This window comes from Pan paniscus, chromosome Y (genome assembly GCF_029289425.2).
Source record: "Pan paniscus chromosome Y, NHGRI_mPanPan1-v2.0_pri, whole genome shotgun sequence".
Taxonomy (NCBI): Eukaryota; Metazoa; Chordata; class Mammalia; order Primates; family Hominidae; genus Pan; species Pan paniscus.
Window position 1 is genome coordinate 43,721,616 of NC_073273.2, and position 23,167 is coordinate 43,744,782.

Sequence of the window (23,167 nt, forward strand, 5' to 3'; positions counted from 1 at the left end):
ACTGAATGCTCTAGAGGAAGCTAGGAGGGCAGCCAGGGCATTCTCCTTGAATGCTTTTATTCATTCCATAAATACCGCAGATAAAACAAATCCTTTTCTAGGCATTCTAGTGCCAAGAACCTAGATAGAAAGTAGAATAAAACCAAACTGCAAATCTTCTGTATACCCATTTCAAACCACATGAGCCTATCGTTCTATCCACATGACTGGGAATCACTTTTCAATACAGCTTTCATATGGTTTGGCTCTGTTGTTCCCACCCAAATCTAATGTCAAACTCCAATTTCCTATGTTGGAGGTGGGACTTGGTGGGAGGTGACTGAATCATGGAGGCAGTTTCTAATGGTTTAAAATCATCCCTGTAGTGCTATCTTGTGACAGAGTTCTCATGAGACCTCATTGTTTAAAAGTGTGTAGTGGCCAGGCATGGTGGCTCACGCCTGTAATCCCAGCACTTTCGGAAGCAAATAACTTGAGGTCAAGAATTTGAGACCAGCCTGGCCAACATGGTGAAACCCCCTCTCTACTAAAAATACAAAAATTAGGTGGGTGTGGTGGCGGATGCCTGCAGTCCCAACTGCTCATGAGGCTGAAGCAGGAGAATCGCCTGAGCCTGGGAGGTGGACGTTTCAGTGAGCCGAGACTGTGCCACTGCACTCCAGCCTGGTGACAGAGCAAGACTCTGTCTCAAAAAACAAAGTGTGTAGCATCTCTCTATTTCTTTCTCTCTCTCTGTATCTTTCTTTCTCTCCCCACCCCCATCTAGAATACAGCAAGCATACAATAGGTGTGTATTTAAAACAAATACACAACAAAATCAAAAGCCAAAGAAAATCACTTTTTTTCTATGACAAAGAGAAACAGACATAGTAACACTGTATGTAAAGGGAAACAAATATTCAGGAAAAATCATTCATTTTTCTATGTAAAGATTAATGGAGAAATGTCTTAGTCTACTCTTTAGATAAGTCATTTCATATCCAGTAGTTCCTATAGAACATGGAATCTTTTTATGCTTGTAGCATTTACAAATTCAGGGTTAAACATACGAGCTATTCAAATAAGGAGAACAGCAGACACTAAAGACGCACAAACTTGACTTCCTCTTGTGAGGCTTATGTCTTATGAGGCTTAATAAAAAATACTGCACTTTTCACTGGGCACGGTGGCTCACACCTGTTATCCCAGCACTCTGGAGGCCAAGGTGGGTGGATCACTAGGTGAGAGGTCCAAGATCAGCCTGGCCAACATGGTGAAACCCCATCGCTACTAAAAATACAAAAATTAGCTGGGCGTGGTGGCGGTTGCCTGTAATCCCAGCTACTCAGGAAGCTGAGGCAGGAGAATCACTTGAACCTGGGAGGCAGAAGATGCAGTGAGACGATATCATGCCACTACACTCCAGCCTGGGCAACAGAGTGACACTCTGTCTCAAAAATAATAATAATAATAATAATAATAATAATAGTGCACTGTTGTACAACTAACTGGCAAAATCACTACTTCTAAATAAAATACCGACAAAGTTTTAACAAGCTATCAGTTGCATAGTATGTTTCTAAGCATTTGCTATTATTTAAATTACAGTGATAAAATAAATTTTGTGTCATAAAACTAATCTTTAGAGAGAGAAACTAATCTTTAGAGACAAAAAAATCACATGTAAAGATAATACATTTTAAGTAGGATAAAATGATCTTTCAAATTCATCAAATTGTCAATCAAGAGCAATTCAAATCTCTCCCCACAGATCCAACTCCAATCTTTATAAAGATAATCCTCACATAATACAAATATATTTTTTGTTCACGGATAACATACTGCATCATGAGGTAGAAAAGAATCCTAATTAATCTCTCCCTCGTGTCTCAAAGCACTGTCTACATTTTGCATGAGGACACTTTATTTATTCACTGTAGTTATGATAAAAGTTTCTGAACACCATATGGTCCTGCTATTCACATTTCACTTTCCACCATTTGCAAAACACATCTGACTCCCTCTTCACCTGGAAAGGTCAATTGTATTAGCTTCAATATCATATAACAAAACAGCCAGCAAATCCCTTTGGCAAAGCCATTAAACACAAGCAGACAAATTTATTCACTTATCTTAGTACCTTACAACCTAGGACATCAATGCCTATAAAGAGGGAAAAAAATGATTAGCCAATTCAGGAACTGGGTGCTAATGCACACACATATACAACATGTACGTAAATGCACACACAGGCACATGTACATGTCTATTCAAAAACCAAACTTGCTCCAACTGCCACCCTCCATATTCAGACCATCAGTAACAGCTGCTATGGGCAGCTGCACACGTATCAACCACACAATGTTCCACTTTCACTCCAGAGAACATGTTTCTATGCTCATTCTAGCAGAAGAAATTAGCACTCACAGAAAACCCGGATGTCACTCTTCTGGCCACAGTGCTCCTGTCTCCGTTGCAGTATAAGTCTCCTGGACTTCTTCTCTGTAGCCTATTTGGGTGGTGGTGAACAGTTCCCCAGTTCTCTCCTTCTGCATTACTCTGTACCACCAAACAACCCCAACACTCATATAAATACTGGAGATTCACTCTACTCATAAAGACACTGTGGAACTCCTACAAGGCAGAGACCCGAAGTAGCCAGCTTTCTGATTCTCACCCCTCTGGAAATGATTGTCTTCATAATGACTTCTAAGCCCCAACCTTTACCAAGAGTGGAAATGTTTTAAAAAGGTGATAGGTGGGGGATGTCAAATGTCCTAATGATGAGTCATCGGGAATTCTGTTCTAGCCTACACCGAGTGGGTCAGCCCTGGCTCCAAGCATTTAGGCCTGTGTTCCCAACTGTGGATAACTGTGCCCCCTCCAAGAGACATTTGACAATGTCTGGAGATGTTCAAGATTGTCATAACTTGGGGTGGATGATGTTTCTGACATCCTACATTGCCCACATTGGTAAGAATGACATAGTTCTCTGGGACTTGTGTATTTCACTTTGGGTGGTGGGAGGAATTAGGAGGACCTGATTGTGCATGTGTCATATGTCACCAACAGGAGGTGGGATGAACATACATAAGAGGTTTTCCATCCCCAAAGAACGCTAGCAAATCAGCTTCACAAATAGCCCTGCAATCTGTCTACACCTGCTTAATGAACACTGTGTAATCTGTCTAGACCCACCCCTCATCTTTGGTCTAGGCTAGTAGCAAGGTCCCTTAAATGGTTTCCCATTCCCCAGCCTGGCACCCTGTGAGAAAACCCATGTGTCCATCTCTTAACAACTCTCTGCTACAATGGCCCACCTCACCCTCTGTGACACCTTACCAGTTGTCCATGCAGAGGTAAGTCTTTCAGGCACGAACCTCTGATTCCAGAATGAAAGTAAGAAGCAACACAGGGAGCTTGGCCTCAGAGCCTTTTCTGGTTGTGACATGAACAGATCCTGTCACTCTATCTGAGATGCAGCTGGCCTGACAACAAACAGCATGCATTCTGGGCCAGAAGGACTGTGGGGGAATCATCACCCACCCCATGCCAGCGATAGTATTCTTGGGCCAGATGTCCTCAGTACCTCCTGTTCTCACCTGTACAGACAGGATAACTGAACTCTCCCAACAAAGTTAGCAGATGCCATCATTCACACATGGAAAGAGCACAGAATCCCCCTGGCATGCAGAGAACACTATACCAACATCACCTAGAATTGTCTTTGTCATGAAACTCCACAGGTGACAGAACTAGATTGCAACCTTGTCAGTTACTAGGTGTGGGATCCCAGACAAGAACCCATGAGTCTCATAAAAACGGGATGAAGGATATCTAGGTTAGGCAGACGATGGAAGGAATAGAGATATTACATGTAAAACACAGAGCCTACCATCTGGCTCATCAAAGCAATAAACTGGAGGGCATTTTTGTCAGCTATGATTAACAGAGAACAACTGGGACTGCTGCACTGATGATAGAAGAGGTTGCAAATATTTCCTTTGTATAATTTGAGAAATAACTAAGCACTCTTTCTGCAGCAATGTGTTATATATGTTTCATGGGACACATAAAAAACTTTTACTTCCAATACTTCATTTTCATTTCCTGCTTTTCAACAAACATTATGAAGGATATTCAGCTGGGTGTGGTGGCTCACCTATAATCCCAGCACTTTGGGATGCTGAGGAGGGCGGATCACTTGAAGTCAGGAGTTGGAGACCATCCTGACCAACACAATGAAATGCTATTGTCTCTACTAAAAATATAAAAGTTAGCCATGCATGGTGGCACACACCTGTAATCCCAGCTACTCGGGAGGCTAACACAGGAGAATGGCTTGAACCCGGGAGGCAGCAGCTGCAGTGAGCCAAGATCACCCCAATGCACTCCAGCTTGGGCAACAGACTGAGACCCTGTGTCACACACACACACACACACACACACACACACACACGTATATTCAAGGCTATGAGGGGTTTAGAGGAAACTGTTCCTCAGCAGTAACGGAGATATAAAAGAATTTCCACTACAAGCCTAATAATTTTTTTTATTCCAGTAAAATTCAATAATGCAGGAGCTCCATTAATCATTATGAATCTTTTCTAAACTCATATTAAGGAACTTTATCATTCAGTTCTGAATGTTAAATTTGGCTGCTTTTAAGACTATGTATCATAGTAAATTTAATAGAGTATTCATCATAATAAATTTAGAAATATACTTTGTCCTGATATACTTCAACAGGAAGCAGCTAGATTAGCATAAGATGTCGTTAAAATACCAGAATTCAAAAGTTACTGCAAACCAACAACCTCCATGAAGCCACAGCACTCTCCTCTACTGAAACACTTTTATCTCCCCGCTAAGGAAAAGAAGAGAAAAAAGTTGGCGTGGCTTCCAAAAGCACATATAAAATAGCAAAAATAAAGTAATTCAGTGAGTAAACTGTGGCCAAGAGACGATCATGCTAAGACAAAGGAGATAAAGCTGATAAGGGGAAGGTGGTACCGAAAGTTTGCAATCAGACAGAACCTGCAATCACTTGGAAGGTAACTGTAAAACTGATTCAAGTTTCCTAGACCTCAAAGAAGGAACTACAGTTAGATTCTGGATTCACAGTATCTAAACAATAAAGAAGATACAAGTATCCGAAACACAGCTCCTAGACTTCTGACACATGTGCAAAATTTCTCTCAGAAAGAGGAAATTGTACACTGCATACAATGCTATCCTCAGTAAACACACAAGACAGTTCCTTGGGATACTTCTTCAAATAACCCCCAGTGTGAGATAATTGTACAACACCAAAGTCTAGCTACATAAACCAAATTTATAAGTCAGTAAACAATACAGAAGTGTACAGACCTCGCTGCAGCCTGGTTTACTCCAGGGACATATCTTAGAAGCTCTCAGAGTCCCAGCTGGGCTGCTGGTCTCTTGTGGGTTGCAGAAACACCACTGCAATATATTGTAAACACCTGGTCATGCCAATAAATGCATCACTTCTAAAGTATTATTTTTAATGGTTGGCTAGTAATCATACGGCTAGATCCTGCTGTACTACCCAATCTTTCACCACTATGTTCACCCCTTTGAAACTGCAAGTAATGTGGCAAAATACAATTAAAACCAATTTTTAAGTGTCAAAAAGTTTCAGAGATCACCTAGATAAAGAAAGCAAGCTGCACTTTTATTATGTAAAATTATGTAATCTTTCAGGAAAAAATACCAAATGACAAAAATACAGAATGAGTATAAATTCAGCAACACCTTTAAAATAATATATGTTTCTATTAATCACACTCGTGTCTACAGAGACATCCGCAAAATGGTTGAGACAACTGACTTCAGTGTATCAACAATGCCCAGTGGGCCTGTGGACAAATTTCCAGATTTCTGGAGAAATAATTACAAAACATCTAGCTTTAAAATTGTTTCACAGATCTGATTGGGAATTCCAGGAAAAACTTAATAAGCTAATGAAGGCCGGGCACAATGGCTCACACCTGCAATCCCAGCACTTTAGGAGGCTGAGGCAGGCAGATCACCTGAGGTCAAGAGTTCAAGACCAGCCTGACCAACATAGAGAAATCCCATCTCAATCCCTTAACAATTTGGCTCAAACTTCCCTTGCGGCACTGACAGTAACATGCTTTGTCCTCCACTGTTGTGCTATCTCACTTCCCACTACTGATGCTTCAAACTTCAGCCTGGGCTGAAATCAAACTTAGTCTTCAAGTCAGGGCCTTGGAAGTGTAGAATAAACAGCAATGTCTTGGTTGGCAGGGGGCTGTGATGCACACTGTAGGATGTTTAGCAGCATCCTGGGTCTCTACAGATCCTGTGATAGCAAGGCCTGTATTTCTGCTGCTCTTGACTTGAGCAAACACCTAATAATTAATAGGAGTTTGGAATACTGTTAAAAAATTCACAACAGCATTTACACACACTTCTTAGGATGTTAGGTGGAAGTATCTGTTGGAGTAATTTGCCCCAATTCCTTGTAAAACTCCCCCTGCTAGGCCCTACCAGAAAGTTAAGAGGGGGCAGAGGAGGAGAGGGCAGGTAAACTTGCAATTGTTTTTACCTTCTTAAGAACAGCAGATTATCCTTATAACGAGTTTAAGCCTCAGCAACATCTGCAGAGAATGTTCTGTGTTCAGCTACTGTCACAAAGGCTGGTGCACTCTCCATATGTGGATGATAATCCTTTACCCCTGTTTCTTGGCTGTGTTAAGAGGCAAGGATATATCACTGTCAATTTTGATACTGGAACTTTTGGGTTTGGTCAGAATTTTCTATCACCTGTCCTGACACTTGGCACAAAGAAGATTTTAGACAAGCTCAATCAAATAGTTTATTTAAAAACAAGCATCAACAGAGAGTCCCATATACAGCTTGGACAATTTCCCTTATACCCCTGACCCATTGAATGAGAGCCACTCAGGGGCAGGAGCAGTCACTTGCACAACCACAAAATGAGGGGTCACACTCTGACAGCTCTGCCTCCTCTTTGTCATGGCCTCCTGTGTGAGGGCTGAGATGCCCTACTCAGTATGTGAGCCAGCAAGAGGAATGAGGGGACGGAATGGAGGAAGATGATGAGGAGGGGCAGAGGGAAGAGCCGAGTCTCTGTGAATAAGGAAAATACCGCTCTGATTTCAAAGTCACCCTGCTGCCTTGAAAAGTAACAATCACACAGGGCTTGGATATAGCTAAGCTCATGACAGCCACCGCACAGAGATTCCTGGCTGGCTAATTTCCCCTTCCTTCCCCTCAACAACAACAGACTTACCCATAACACACTCACATGCACATCCAGAAGAGCCACAGAATCAAATCCAGGGAGGAACTGAGGGTGACCAGCAGGCATGGGTGGCCAGAATCCCAACACAGGGATTTGTGTCCAAGGCCCCCATTTTCTATGCCTCCACAGCAATGGGGAAGCCACCTCATGCATCACAAGCTGCACTCTCCTTGTTGGTCGACAGAGATGGTAATGCCCACCCTGCCTCCCTCACAGGGAAGAGTACAGGGCAGGCAAGATGAAGGTGTTTTGAAAACACACAGAGCACATACAAATGTTCAGTATGGTGACATGTGGCAGGAGACAGACCACAAAGGCTGGCAGTCACTCCCCCTGTGAGGCTGATTCTTCCCTCTCTGCAGCACCCAGGGATCAAAGACTGAGCTGTCATGTGATTCACACCATGCTGTGAATCCAGCTGCTGTCCACTCTTGCTCCAGTTCTTCCAAAGTGGGAGGAAGGGCCATGGCAGAGTTTTCACAAGCTCAGATCATGATGAAAATGTCCAAAGCAAGACACACCGCCCACAGTCTTCATCATGGCCCTGCCTCCTTCAACTCTAACACCCCATTCTGAAAGAAAATGCTGTGGAAGTAGAGCTACTAAAATGCTATGTTTACTTCTATCTATATGCTCCAGGAGCATCCCAAGACAGTTATGTTGCTGCCAGCTGTAATGGTGTCAGAATAGCTTCCAAGAGCAATTCATTCAGAAATAAATCATCCAGTGTCAGGACAGGGTGAGTGGTGCCAGACAAGCACAGCATGATAGGGATTGCCTGAGGGTAGGAGAAGCACAGCTGGAAAGGATCAAAGCAGGATCAAGCCAGAAGCCAGTCCACTCACTTACTAAGTCACTTATTAATTTTGATCATCTATCAAATAAAATTACAGGCAAGTTTCCAAAATTTAACCAGCCAAAATTCATACTACCAGTAACAAATTTTAACCCAAAAAGTTCACTGTACCACCAGAGCCACAACCACCCATGGCAATGACAAAACTGGTCCCCACACTGCAAGAAACCCAAAACTATCTTTCTCCTTCCTAACTTGAAAATGCTATTGCAAAACCACTGTCATCTGCAATCTAAGAGAGTACAATCTAAGAATATACGGCTTTTGCTGGGCTCAGTGGCTCACACCTGTAATTCCAGTGCTTTTGGAAGCCAAGGCAGATGGGTCACCTGAGGTCAGGAGTGCCAGATGAACCTGGCCAACATGGCGAAACCGCATCTCTACTAAAAATACAAAAATTAGCCCGGTGTGGTGGCACACACTTGTAATCCCAGCTACTTGGGAGGCTGAGGCAGCAGAATCGCTTGAATATGGGACGCAGAAGTTGCAGCGGACTGAGATTGTGCCATTACACTGCAGGCTGAGTGACAGAGCAAGTCTCTCCTCTCTCTCTCTCTCTCTCTCTCTCCGCCCCCGTCTCTCTCTCTCTCTCTCTCTCTCTCTCTCTCTCTCTCTGTTCCCCTCCCTCCCTCCCCATCTGATACTAATGGCTTCGGGCTGATCAATTTCAAACCATTCTTATGTGAAAAGGGTGAATTATTAGAAAATGCCTTGAGAATATGATATAGGACCAAAAATCCTCATTCCCCACCCCTAGTTTTACCAATCCTCATAGCAACACCATCTATGGCTGGTTTCTTAAGTGTCACTCTGATCCTTGTATGCCCACTAATTCCATTTAAAATACTCACTCTATACATTCTTTTCAGAATCAAGAAGAAAGGTAGTCCTACATACTCAACAATGATGTTTATACCTAGACAAGTAAAATATAAAGGACACTGTCTTTTAATATTAATTTTGACAAGAAATGTGAGCCAGCTTCCATCATTTGGATATGAAAGAGTGCACCATTATTTTCACAAAACCAGAAAGATTTCTGTGATAGAATTCATCATCACGTGTTTATCAGTTTGTGCTGACTGTCACATAAAGGGGGCTGTGAGACATATGGCCCTGAAGACTATTACACACACACCTGAAGACTTTAATGATGAGGTTGGGAGAGGAGACCTCAGGCTAGTGTGCCCAAGAGGTGGAATTCAGACTTCTTTCCAGTTAAGTTAAAATTGTGGAGGCAAAAACGTTTATTCCTGTGCACACTTGAAAGCCTGGATGCAAGCCACACACACGTTACACATCCAATCCCTTCCCTCTATAAACCGAACCACATCTGTGCATAACTTCATTGCCTTATAGGGGACTGGAAGATTCCTCCCTGTCTGTCAAATAATGACAAACATAACATCACTCACACACGCATACCAGGCAAAGCATTCTTGACAATGAGGGTTTCCTAGCTCCTTTTTAGGGGAAAAGTTGGGTAAGAATTCAAGTGGGATGTTTTTTGGAAGCCTGCGTCTGCAGTGCAGTGAAAAGATAGAAGTCTTCCACACAGTGAAAAGACAGAAGTCCATGTCCCTTGCTTCTTAAAAATAATAATAAAAGTACTTAGGCCAGGCACAGTAGCTCACTCCTGTAATCCCAGCACTTTGGGACGCCAAGACAGGTACATCACCTGAGGTCACGCCTTTGATACCAGCCTGGCCAACATAGTGAAACCCCATCTCTACTAAAAACACAAAAATTAGCCAGGCCTGGTGGCAGGCACCTGTAGTCCCAGCTACTCAGGAGGCTGAGGCAGGAGAATTGCTTGAACATAGGAGGTAGAGGTTGCAGTGAGCTGACATGACACCACTGCACTGCGGCCTGGGTGAAAGAGCAAGACTTCATTTAAATAAATAAAGTAAATAAATAAATACGTGTACTTAATGTTGACCAGATGCTCACCAAGCCATATTCTAAGCGCTTTCACATGTATCAGCTTTTAAAGTGATTCCACCTATACAAGCTCCCTAAAGTTGTGAAAATCAAAAAAGCAGAGACTGGAATAGTGGTTGCTGGGAGCTGGAGGCAGGGGAAACAGGGAGGGGTGAAAAGGGGACATCCATTTTGGATATGTTTTTTACTAGAATTTTTTAAATGCTATAAGAATATCGTATTAAGGGAGGTACCAACATCCCCAGCAAACACTGACGGCCAGGAATTAAACCAATGGGACTAATGGCAGTTACCCACAAGCCTGAGTCCATTTTAGTGAAAAAGGAGAAAAGGGAAATACTGAACACTGTATTTTTTTTAATTAGGGTATTAAGAACTGTTGAATTATACACCTAAAATAGGTGTTTGTTATGTGAATCACATTTCTATAACCCTTTTTTTTAAAATCCACAGTACTCAACAATGGGTGCATCTTATTATATGTAAGCCACACTGAAATAGGATGAGCACAAAAACAAATGTTGGTACACAGAAAGCACATAAAGAACTCTATAAAAATAGTAGGTGGGCCGGGCGCGGTGGCTCACGCCTGTAATCCCAGCACTTTGGGAGGCCGAGGCGGGCGGATCACGAGGTCAGGAGATCGAGACCATCCTGGCTAACACGGTGAAACCCCGTCTCTACTAAAAATACAAAAAATTAGCCGGGCGTGGTGGCGGGTGCCTGTAGTCCCAGCTACTCGGGAGGCTGAGGCAGGAGAATGGTGTGAACCCGGGAGGCGGAGCTTGCAGTGAGCCGAGATCGCGCCACTGCACTCCAGCCTGGGCCACAGAGCGAGACTCCGTCTCAAAAAAAAAAAAAAAAAAAAAAAAAAAAATAGTAGGTGGCCACTAAGTAACAACTGTATGTCAGTAAGTAAAAAATAGTCACTTAAAAGATGAAAGAAACTAAGATGACAGGAGCCTCACAACCCAGTTTTTCTGAGGACCTTATTTATACTTATTAGGATGCCTGCACAGATCTTGCTGTTGATGTGAAATAGACATTGTAGACCCAGTGAAAGTGAGAGAAATGGTCACCCACCATTTTTCATTTCCACATCTCTCTAGCTAGTCTTTAGTGGGATCAGACAGCAAAGCAGAAAGACAATATCATAGAACACTGACCCAGTCCACAGGCTGCTGGGCAACCCTTCTCCTCACCTGCCTCCTGCCCTTGCTCCGACATGGTTCTGGGTTCCTCCCTCAGAGCTCAGCACTGCCCAGGCACTGGGCCCAACAAGCCAGTGCTTTACTGTCACTGCCTCTACCCACTCCTGAGCTCCTGGAGCAAGGTCTCTCCAGGGTGCCAGCATCCCCGGCTCTGTACAGTCTTCATGCTACAAAAGTGAACCCAATTTAACCACAGCCCAGAGAAGTCCACAGTTGCTTCCTTTTTCGAAGCAGCTTGGAGCAGGACACCCAGAAGAGGCAGTATCCTGGTCTTCAGCTCTCATAACTCAATCATGCTGGCCTGCTAAGCTAGCATCCCTCACCTCCACATTTATGCTGATGAATAAATACCTACCATCACTATGCCTTTCTTTACTCGGGTTCTGTCTGCAATATGGTCTGTGTTTGCCTTAGAAACTGTCCTGCCTTCACTTCTCCCCAAAGAACATCTGGGCATGTCTCAGGAGCATTTGAAAACTGTATTTAAGTGTCTCTTTCACAGATGGTTTTCATTCAGAGGGAAACCAAAACTTCCCCAAAGATGAATATTTTCCTAAGTTATCACCCTAACATCAGAACACTTCCTTGAACTGCAGCATTATGTTTATGGAATTTTGTGTAGACACAGGTAAGGACTAGAATAAATGTTCTGAAAAAGTGAGGAGGGGGAGAAAGAAATAGAAGGTATGATAATGAAATTAGAAAATAGAGAAAACCAGGCCAAAGGGTGCAGAAAGCCAGCATTCACTCATGTCTTCAACACACAGTTAGTTGCACACAGTTGTGCTGAAAGTTCATGCTTTTTTATAAGCTGAATTATGAACCATTCACACCTGATGCTGCTTTCGACTCCCTTCCTCTTTTTACCTATTATCCTCAGTTTTTGTTTCTAACAGCTTTACTAACATATAATTCACACACCATGAAATTCAACCTTTTGAATGTACAATCCAGTGGTTTTTAAAATATTCACAGAGTTGTGCAACCTCTAATTCCAGAACACCTTCATCACTTCCAAAAGAAACCCTGTGCTGGCTAGCAGTCACCCCAAGCTCTCTGTCCCCAGCCCTAGCAAGCAGGAATCCACTTTCTGCCTCTACAGGTTTGCTTGTTCTGGACAGTCAGCATGTTACATGCCCACTCCCAACTCATATGGTGAAGTCCTAACCCTGAGGACCCCAGAACATGACTGTTTATTTGGAGTTAGGGCCTTGAAAGAGGTGATTAAAGTAAACCAAGGTCATTAGGTTGGTCCCTTATCCAAAGGGACTGGTGCCCTCATAAGAACAGGAGATGAGGGCACAGACAGAAGAATGACCTTGTTAGGACCCAGAGAGAAAACAGTGTCTACAAGCCCAGAAGAGAGGCCTCGGGAGGAACCATCCCTGCCGATCCCGTGACCTGGGACTTCAAGCCTCTAGGACTATGGGAGAATGACCAGCTGCAATTTAAGCCACCAGGCCTGTGGTGCTCTGTTACAGCAGCCCAGGACACTAAGGCAAGCGCACAGGTTCCGTGCCAGGCTTGTGGGAGGCATGGGAATGCTGAGCAAAAAGATTCCCTTTCCAATTGCTGGAGAGAGAGCAGAAGGAGTGAGGCTCATGGGCTTGCCCCCTAAACCCTGAACTCCAGCCTGGGCAACAAAAATGAAACTCCATCTCAAAAGAAAAAAAAAGTCACACCATAGGCTAAGCATCATGGTTCACAGCTGTTATCCCAACACTTTGGGAGGCCAAGGTGGGCGGATCACTTGAGCTCAGGAGTTCAAGACCAGCCTGGCCAACATGGTAAAACCCCATCTCTAGTAAAAATACAAAAATTAGCAGGATATGGTGGCGCACGCCTCTGATCCTAGCTACTCAGAAGGCTGAGGCAAGAGAATCACTTGAACCCAGGAGGCAGAGGTTGCAGTGAGCCAAGATCATTGCACTCCAGCCTAGGCAACAAGAGCGAAAGTCCGTCTCAAAAAAAAAAAAGTCACACCACAATGAGTATAACAGAGAAGAAACCCCTATAGTAATTTTTTTCAATCTGTAGGGTAAATGTGTCTTTTGTCCTTCTCCCTCAATAGTCCCTCTCCTACACTTAAAATAAACTCTCGTGATGCTGGTCTGTGCTGCAGCTGTAGTAACTCCTCACATCCTGGCCACTCTCAGTCCACTGCACACTTTGGTGCATTTGTGGCTGCTTTCCAGTATCTGCCTCCCCTCAACTCTATCAACTCCAGGAGGGAAGAAAGCAACTGTCCCTAGTGCAACTACCTCCAAGCATGGGCCTGCGCAGAGGCCACCACCCTGTGCTTATGGAATAAATAACCAATGCCTTCAATTAACCAATTCATTCATTGAGCAAAAAGGGAATCCCACAGAAACAAAACAAAAATCTCCTTCCAGAACATGCCTAGCAATAAATCTATCATCCCTGAAAAGGGATAGGATCCACAGCCATACTATCCTGAACACCTCAATCTCATCTAAACAAGGCACACAATTTTTATATGCACCTATGCACATTAAAAAAAAAGAGAGAGAGAGAAGACTGCTCTGAGAAATACCTAGCTCTCAACATCTGAGTGCTGAAAAACTACACAACCAGTAAGATCTAGACCTGGGGTAGGCAAGCTACACCCAGAGGCCAGCTCAGAGAGTCAGATTTCACTGAGTCAACTGGGTATTACAAAGAGGTTGTGCACTCTGTATGTCATCTCTCTCTCACTTACATACACACGTGCAAACACTGTATTTCTCACACAGACCCCTTCATCTTGAACTATAGGTGCAGCTACACACCTTAGTCTTATTTTTAACACAGGAAGAAACAGGACTAGAAACAAAAATTACATGGGAATATTCCCATACACAAGAATACTAGATGCCTCAGCATTCAACCCTTTCAGGCAAAAAGAGGAAAACTAAATCTAAGGCATCTAACACTTTCAACCAGGCATTGTTTTAACACAAAATCTCTTTAGGAAGAAACTATTTTCTACATGAACAAATCAAGAAAAATATGCAGGTGAGGCACTGTGGCTCATGCTTGTAATCCCAGCACTTTGTAAGGCCGAGGCAGGTGGATCACCTGAGGTCAGGAGTTCAAGACCAGCCTGGCCAACATGGAGAAACCCATCTCTATTAAAAATACAAAAATTAGCCAGGCATGGTGGCACATGCCTGTAATCCCAGCTACTTAGGAGGGTGAGGCAGGAGAATCCCTTGATTTGCTGTGAGCTGAAATTGCACCACTGCTCTCCAGCCTGGGCAACAGTGTGAGACTCTGTCTCACCAAAAAAAAAAAGGAAAAATATGCAAAGTGTCTGTCCATAAACTTGATTTACATAGACATGTAAACGCTGGCTAAATTGGAATTGTTTTATATACCACATATGCTTAAATTCCAATGCACATTTACGTAAAAGAAAAATATCTTGGGCTCCCAAAAACTCAAGCTAGGAAGCGCAAACTCAAAATAATGTAACCACTGGTGTCTCACCTATCTGTGACCTGGGAGTTCCCTCCCGCTTCAAGTTTTCCTGCCTTTGCTTCAAAGTAAAGCTTGCGAGAGAAGAAAGAATTGAGGATATGATTCCTTTCCATTTACCTACCCATTTTCTAGACACCCTGTGAAGGGGTCATTTACCCCTGAGTTTTTGGCTAACTCATTGGACAGAGCAGTTAGACCTTGCAGTACTTTTATTATACTTCCAACAGGGGCAGTATTCTTTGAGATGAACACCTTTCCAGACTGTTAGAAATAAAGTTTCAGTGCCACAAAAAAAATAGCCCTCGAACATACATTTTCTTAACATGGCAATTTTAGTTTTATAGAAGGATATGACTCACAGATGGAGCAATGGTGAGAACACACCTGAGCAAGGAGGGGAAGGGGTTCCTATTCCTGTCGCAGGTAGCCCCTACTGCAGTGTCATTCCCTGATTGGCTAGCGTTTCAGTTTCTGATGTCCCTGAAAGCTGTGTAATAGATTGTGAAGAAGAGGCAGGAGCAGAGTTCAAGAAAGGAATGGAAAGTTCACATTGTAAAAATGTAGTAGAGTCTGTAATGGCTCAGTCAAGGCAAAACGTTGACTATAATCAGTTACAGGAAGTAATATATCCTGAACCATCAAAATTGGGGGGAAAAGGTCCAGAATTATTTGGGCCATCAGAGTTTAGACGATGATGGCCACCAACTCCTTCTCCCGCGGTTCAGATGCCTGTGACATTACAACCTCAAATGCATCCAGACACAGTATCCACAATATCAGCTGGTGGAAAATAAAACCCAACCACCGGCAGCTTATCAACACCAGCCGTCAGCCGAATTTCAGTATCGGCCGTCTCCAGAGGTTCAGTATAGAACTCAGGTGGTGCGCCCAACCCAAATAGCAGGGCACTATATCAACATCCCATGGCAATGGTGTTTGATCCTACAGTACCACCTAGTGGACAAGATAGTGCACTGCATGAAATCATTGATAAAGCCAGAAAACAGGGAGATCTTGAGGCATGGCAGTTCCCAGTAATTTTACAACCCACCCGGCCGGGAAAGGGAGTCAAGCATGAGCGTCTGTCCGAACTGAGTGTAGATATGAATCTTTCACCATGAAAATGTTAAAAGATATGAAGGAAGGAGTTAAACAATATGGACCCAACTCTCCTTGTATGAGAACATTATTAGATTCCATTGCTCTTGGAAATAGACTTATTCCTTATGATTGGGAAATTTTGGCTAAATCTTCCCTTTCACCCTCTCAATTCCTACAGTTTAAAACCTGGTAGATTGATGGAGTACAAGAATATGTACAGAAAAATCAGGCTACTTATCCTGTTGTCAATATAGATGCAGACCAATTGCTAGGAACAGGTCCAAATTGGAGCACTATTAACCAACAATCAGTAATGCAAAATGAGGCTATTGAACAACTAAGGGCTATTTGCCTTAGGGCCTGGGAAAAGATTCAGGACCCAGGATCTGCCTGCCCTTCTTTTAGTTCAATCAGTCAAGGCTCTAAAGAGCCATATCCAGACTTTGTGGCAAGGTTGCATGCTGCAGCTCAAAAATCCATCGCAGATAATAATGCCTGAAAAGTTATTGTAGAAGTAATGGCTTACCAAAATGCATATCCAGAATGTCAATCAGCCATAAAGCCATTAAGAGGAAAGGTTTCAGCAGGAGTTGATGTAATTACAGAATATGTGAAGGCTTGTGAAGGGATTGGAGGAGCTATGCATAAGGCAATGCTATTGGCTCAAGCAATTAGGGGGTTGCTTTAGGAGGACAAGTTAAAACATTTGGGGGAAAATGTTATAATTGTGGTCAAATCAGTCATCTAAAAAAGAATTGCCCAGGCTTAAATAAACAGAGCAAAAGTAAACAGCCACCTGGCCTGTGTCCAAAATGTGGAAAAGAAAAACACTGGGCTAAAAAATGTCCTTCTAAATTTGATAAAAATGGGCAACCATTGTCAGGAAATGGCAAACAGGGCCAGCCCCAGGCCCCGCAACAAAGTGGGGCATTCCTGATTCAGCCATTTGTTCCTCAGGGTTTTCAGGGACAACAACCCCCACAGTAAATACCACCATTTCAGGAAATCAGCTAATTACAACAATACAACAGTTATCCCCCGCCACAGCAGGCAGCACGGCAGTAGATTTATGTTCTTTATGATTATGTAAAGATTTACAATTTCTTTACTTCCTGGAGAGCGCCTGCAAAAGATTCCTACAAGGGTACATGGCCCGCTGCCAGAAGGGAGAGTAGGCCTTATTTTAGGAAAATCAAGTCTAAATTTGAAGGGAGTCCAAATTCATACTGGGGTAACTGACTCTGATTATAAAGGGGAAATTCAGTTAGTGATTAGCTCTACTGTTCCCTGGAGTGCCAATCCAGGTGATAGAATTGCTCAGTTACTGTTCTTGCCTTATATCAAAATTGGGGGTAGCAAAACAGAAAAAACAGGAGGGTTTGGAAGTACCAGCCCTGCTGGAAATGCTGTTTATTGGGCTAGTCAGCTCTCAGAGAATAGACCTGTGTGTACAGTTACTATTCAGGGAAAGCAGTTTGAAGGAATCGTGGATATGGGGGCTGATGTTTCTATCCTTGCCTTAAATCAATGGCCAAAAAATTGACCTAAACAAGTCTGTTACAGGACTTGTTGGTGTGGGCACCGCCTCAGAAGTGTATCAAAGTCCATGATTTTACATTGTTTAGGAACTGATCATCAAGAGAGTACAGTTCAGCCTATGATTACTTCTATTCCAATTAATTTATGGGGCCGAGACTTGTTAGAACAGTGGCATGCAGAGATCACTATTCCAGTCTTCCGATACAGCCCCACTCCAACTTTAGATTTTTCCTACTGCACACTCTCCAACAGGCATTATTGTTCAAAATACAGATCTTGTGGAGTGGTCATTCCTTCCCCACAGTAAAGACTTTTACATCGTACTTAGATCAAATGGCTACATTAATTGGTCAGGCAAGACTACGAATAGTAAAATTGTGTGGAAGTGACCCAGATAAAATCATTGTCCCTTTAAACAAGGAACAGGTTAGACAAGCCTTTATCAATTCTGCTGCATGGCAGACTAGTCTTGCTGATTTTGTGGGAATTATTGATAATCATTACCCAAAAACAAAAATCTTCCAGTTTTTAAAATTGACTACTTGGATTTTACCTAAAATTACCAGAGAAAAACCTTTCAAAAATGTTCTGACGGTGTTTACTGATGGTTCCAGCAATGGAAAAGCAGCTTACATCAGGCCAAAAGAACGAGTCATTGAAGCTCAATATCACTCAGCTCAAAGAGCAGAATTGGCTGCTGTCATTTCAGTGTTAAACAAGATTTTAATCAGCCTATTAACATTGTTTCAGATACTGCATATGTAGTACAGGCTACAAAGGATGTTGAAACAGCCCTAATCAAATATAGTATGGGTGATCAGTTAAATCAGCTGTTTAAATTGTTACAATAAACTATAAGAAAAAGAAATTTCCCATTTTATATTACTCATATTCGAGCACATACTAATTTACCATGGCCTTTAACTAAGGCAAATGAACAAGCTGACTTCCTAGTATCATCTGATGTCATGGAAGCACAAGAACTTCGTGCCCTGACTCATGTAAATGCAACAGGATTAAAAAATAAATATTATATCACATGGAAACAAGCAAAAAATATTGTACTACATTGTGCTCAGTGTCAAGTCTTACACCTGCCCACTCAGGAGGCAGGAGTTAATCCCAGAGGTTTATGTCCTAATGCATTATGGCAAATGGATGTCACACATGTACCTTCATTTGGAAAAATGTCATTTGTCCATGAGACAGTTGATACTTATTCACATTTCATGTGGACAACCTGCCAGACAGGAGAAAGTACTTCCCATGTTAAAAGACATTTATTATCTTGTTTTGCTGTCATGGGAGTTCCAGAAGAAATTAAAACAGATAATGGGCCAGGATACTGTAGTAAAGCTTTCAAAAATTCTTAAATCAGTGGAAAATTACACATACAACAGGAATCCCTTATAATTCCCAAGGACAGGCCATAATTGAAAGAACTAATAGAACACTCAAAGCTCAATTGGTTAAACAAAAAATGGAAAAAGACAGTAAGGAGTATAACACTCCCCAGATGCAATTTAATCTAGCACTCTATACTTTAAATTCTTTAAACATATATAGAAATCAGACCACTACTTCTGCAGAATAACATTTTACTGGTAAAAAGAACAGCCCACATGGGGGAAAACTGATTTGGTGGAAAGACAACAAAAATAAAACATGGGAAATAGGTAAGGTGATAACATGGGGGAGAGGTTTTTCTTGTGTTTCACCAGAAGAAAATCAGCTTCCTGTTTGGATACCCACTAGACATTTGAAGTTCTACAATGAACCCATCAGAGATGCAAATGAAGGTGCCTCCATACAGACAGAAAACCTGCAATCGAGCATCATCACCTCGCCAGGTGAAGAAAATGGTGATATCAAAAGAACAGATGAAGTTGCCATCCACCAAGAAAGCGGAGCCGCCGACCTGGGCCCAGCTAAAGAAGCTGACACAGTTGGCTGAAAAAAGCCTGAAAAACACAAGGGTAACATAAACTCCAGAGAATATGCTGCTTGCAGCTTTAATGATTGTATCAACGGTGGTAAGTCTCCCTATATCTGCAGGAGCCGCTACAGCTAACTATACTTACTGGGCCTATGTGCCTTTCCCACCCTTAATTTGGGCACTCACTTGGAGAGATAATCCTATTGAAGTACATGTTAACAATAGTACATGAGTACCAGACCCCACAGATGACCGTGGCCCTGCCGAACCTGAAGAAGAAGGAATGATGATAAACATTTCCATTGGGTATCATTATCTTCCTATTTGCCTGGGAAAAGCACCAGGATGCTTAATGCCTACAAACCAAAACTGGTTGGTAGAAGTACCTACTGTCAGTGCCACCAGTAAATTCACTTATCACATGGTAAGTGAAATGTCACTCGGGTCCCGAATGAATAATTTACAGGACTCTTCCTATCAAAGATCATTAAGATTTAGGCCTAAGGGAAAATCTTGCCCCAAGGAAATTCCAAAAGAATCAAAAGACCCAGAAGTCTTAGTTTGGGAAGAATGTGTGGCTGATACTGCAGTGGTACTACAAAACAATAAATTTGGAACTATTATAGACTAGGCCCCTCGAGGCCAATTATATTATGACCGTATGGGCCAGACCCACTCATGTTCACAGGCTCCATCTGTCTGGCCCACTAATCCGGCCTATGATAGTGATTTAACTAAAAGGCTTGACCAGGTTTATAGAAGGCTAAAATCACCCTATCCATGGAAATGGGGTGAAAAGAGGATTTCACCCCGACCAAAGTTAGTTAGTCCTGTTGTTGGTCCTGAACACCCAGAATTATGGAAGCTCACTGTGGCCTCGTACCACATTAGAATTTGGTCTGGAAATCAAGTTATGGGAACAAGAAATCATAAGCCATATTATACTATTAACCTAAATTACAATCTGACAATTCCTTTGCAAAGTTAGGTAAAACCCCCTTATACGCTAGTTGTAGGAAATATAGTTATTAAACCAGATTCCCAAACTATAACCTGTGAAAACTGTAGATTGTTTACTTGCATTGATTCAACTTTCGATTGGCAGCATCGTATTCTGTTAGTCAGGGCAAGAGAGGGCATGGGGATCCCTGTGTCCATGGACCGACCGTGGGAGGCTTCTCCATCTGGACATATCTTAACAGAAGTATTAAAAAGAGTTCTAACTGATCTGAAAGATTCATTTTTACCTTGATTACAGTAATTATGGGTTTTATTGCAGTCACAGCTACTGCTGCGGCTGCTGGAATTGCTTTACACTCCTCTGTTCAAACTGCAGAATATGTGAATAATTGGCAAAAGAATTCCTCAAAATTGTGGAATTCTGAGACTCAAATAGATCAAAAATTGACAAATCAAAGTAATGATCTTAGACAAACTGTCATTTGGATGGGAGATAGGCTCATAAGTTTGGAATATCTTTTTCAGTTACAGTGTGACTGGAATACGTCAGATTTTTGTATTACACTTCAAGCCTATAATGAATCTAACCATCACTGGGACATGGTTAGATGCCATCTACAAGGAAGAGAAGATAATCTTACTTTAGATATTTCAAAATTGAAAAAACAAATTTTTGAAACATCAAAAGCCCAGTTAAATCTGGTGCCAGAAACTGAGGCAACGGTGAAAGCTGTTGATAGCCTCACAAATCTTAACCCTGTCACTTGGGTTAAAACCACTGGAAATTCCACTGTTGCAAATTTTGTATTAATTCTTGTATGTCTGTCCTCTCTGTTGTTAGTCTACAGGTGTATCCAGCAGCTCCGGAGAGACAGCAACCAGGGAGAACGGGCCATGATGACTATGGCAGTTTTGTCAAAAAGAAAAGGGAGATATGTAGGGAAAAGAAAGAGAGATCAGACTGTTACTGTGTCTATGTAGAAAAGAAAGACATAAGAGCCTCCAATTTGAAAAAGACCTGTACTTTGAACAATTGCTTTGCTGAGATGTTGTTAATTTGTAGCTTTGCCGTAGCCACTTTGACCCAACCTGGAGCTCACAAAAACATGTGTTGTATGGAATCAAGGTTTAAGGGATCTAGGGCTGTGCAGGATGTACCTTGTTAACAAAATGTTTACAAGCAGTATACTTGGTAAAAGTCATTGCCATTCTCTAGTCTCAATAAACCAGGGGCATAATGCACTGCAGAAAGCTGCAGGGACCTCTGCCCTTGAAAGTGGGGTATTGTCCAAGGTTTCTCCCCATGTGATAGTCTGAAATACAGCCTTGTGGGATGAGAAAGACCTGACCGTCCCCCAGCCCAACACCCATAAAGGGTCTGTGCTGAGGCAGGTTAGTAAAAGAGGAAAGCCTCTTGTAGTTGAGATAGAGGAAGGACACTGTCTGCTGCCTGCCCCTGGGAACTGAACATCTCGGTATAAAACCTGATTGTACGTTTGTTCAATTCTGAGATGAGAGAAAAACCGCCCTATGGTGGGAGGCGAGACATGTTTGCAGTAATGCTGCCTTGTTATTCTTTACTCTGCTGAGATATTTGGGTGGAGAGAAACATAAATCTGGCTTACGTGCACATGCAGGCATAGTACCTTCCCTTGAACCTAATTATGACATAGATTCTATTGCTCACGTTTGTTGCTGACCTTCTCCTTATTATCACCCTGCCCTCCTACGACATTCCTTTTTGCTGAAATAATGAAAATAATAATCAATAAAAACTGAGGGAACTCAGAGACCAGTGCTGGTGCAGGTCCTTGGTGTGCTGAGTGCCGGTACCCTGGGCCCACTGTTGTTTCTCTGCTTTGTCTCTGTGTCTTATTTCTTTTCTCAGTCTCTTATCCCATCCGACTAGAAACACCCACAGATGTGGAGAGGCAGGCCACCCCTTCAGTCTCCCTCTTGAATTTTTACAGTTCTTTCTTCAAACTTCCTTAACATGTTTTGGTTCAGTTCTTCTACTTGATTCTCTAAAAGAAGCTTCTCTGAATAAGGTGAAGAGTTGAGGAAGGTTTTAGTAAGTGCTGTCTCTATGAGTCTGTGCACCTGCCCATGATTCATGGTATGGCACAACACCCTACAAGAATAAGTACAGCTACTATGGCTGCGAGAGGAGTAAGAATTGAGGTTGTCATTCTTTTCCATTTACCAAAACATTTTTCTAGCCACCCTGTGAAGGGGTCATTTGCCCCCAAGTTTTTGGCTAACTCATTGGACAGAGCGCTTAGACCTTGCAATGCCTTTGTTATACTTCCATCAGGAGTGGTGTTGTTTGTGATGAACGTAGTACATTGAGTTTTAATCATTATGCAAACTCCTCCTCTTTCTGCTAATATCGTGTCCAAGGCTATTCTATTTTCCCAAGCCATCTGGCAAACAGCCCCTAATTGCTCAGCTATTCCTTTAACAGCATCTCTAGCGTAGTTAATAAACTGCTGTTTGTTGTATAAATATAATTTATCTAATCTACATGCTTATTGTCACCCACCAAAATATTGACAAAAATCCTGCAGCTATTTGATTGTGGGCTTTAAATTTATCTGGTACTCCTTGTGGGACTCCAATTGCATCTAGATAGATGTGTAGGTTAAAAGACCCATAAGGGGCTTCTCTTGCTTTATGATATTGCATTTTTCTTTCCTCTGGCTGATAAAATGCCAGTGTGAAAGGGACAGCCAATTGGATTAGAGCACAAGTGCTGCTCCAGTTACTCAGCAGAGTGTCCAGTAAAGCTCCATCACAATGCCACCACACATCTGCTAGGGGATGAACAAGGGCTGACTGATTGATAAGCTCTT

At 42.4% G+C, this 23,167-nt stretch overlaps 1 protein-coding gene and 1 pseudogene across 10 annotated transcripts in view; one reads left to right on the forward strand and one right to left on the reverse strand.

Moving 5' to 3' along the window:
* LOC129395581 (uncharacterized) overlaps nt 1-23,167 on the reverse strand; it is a 158,880-nt gene that overhangs the window by 86,673 nt on the left and 49,040 nt on the right. The gene's annotated exons all lie outside the window — the stretch shown is intronic.
* LOC117979912 (endogenous retrovirus group K member 6 Env polyprotein-like) lies at nt 19,192-21,296 on the forward strand (annotated as a pseudogene).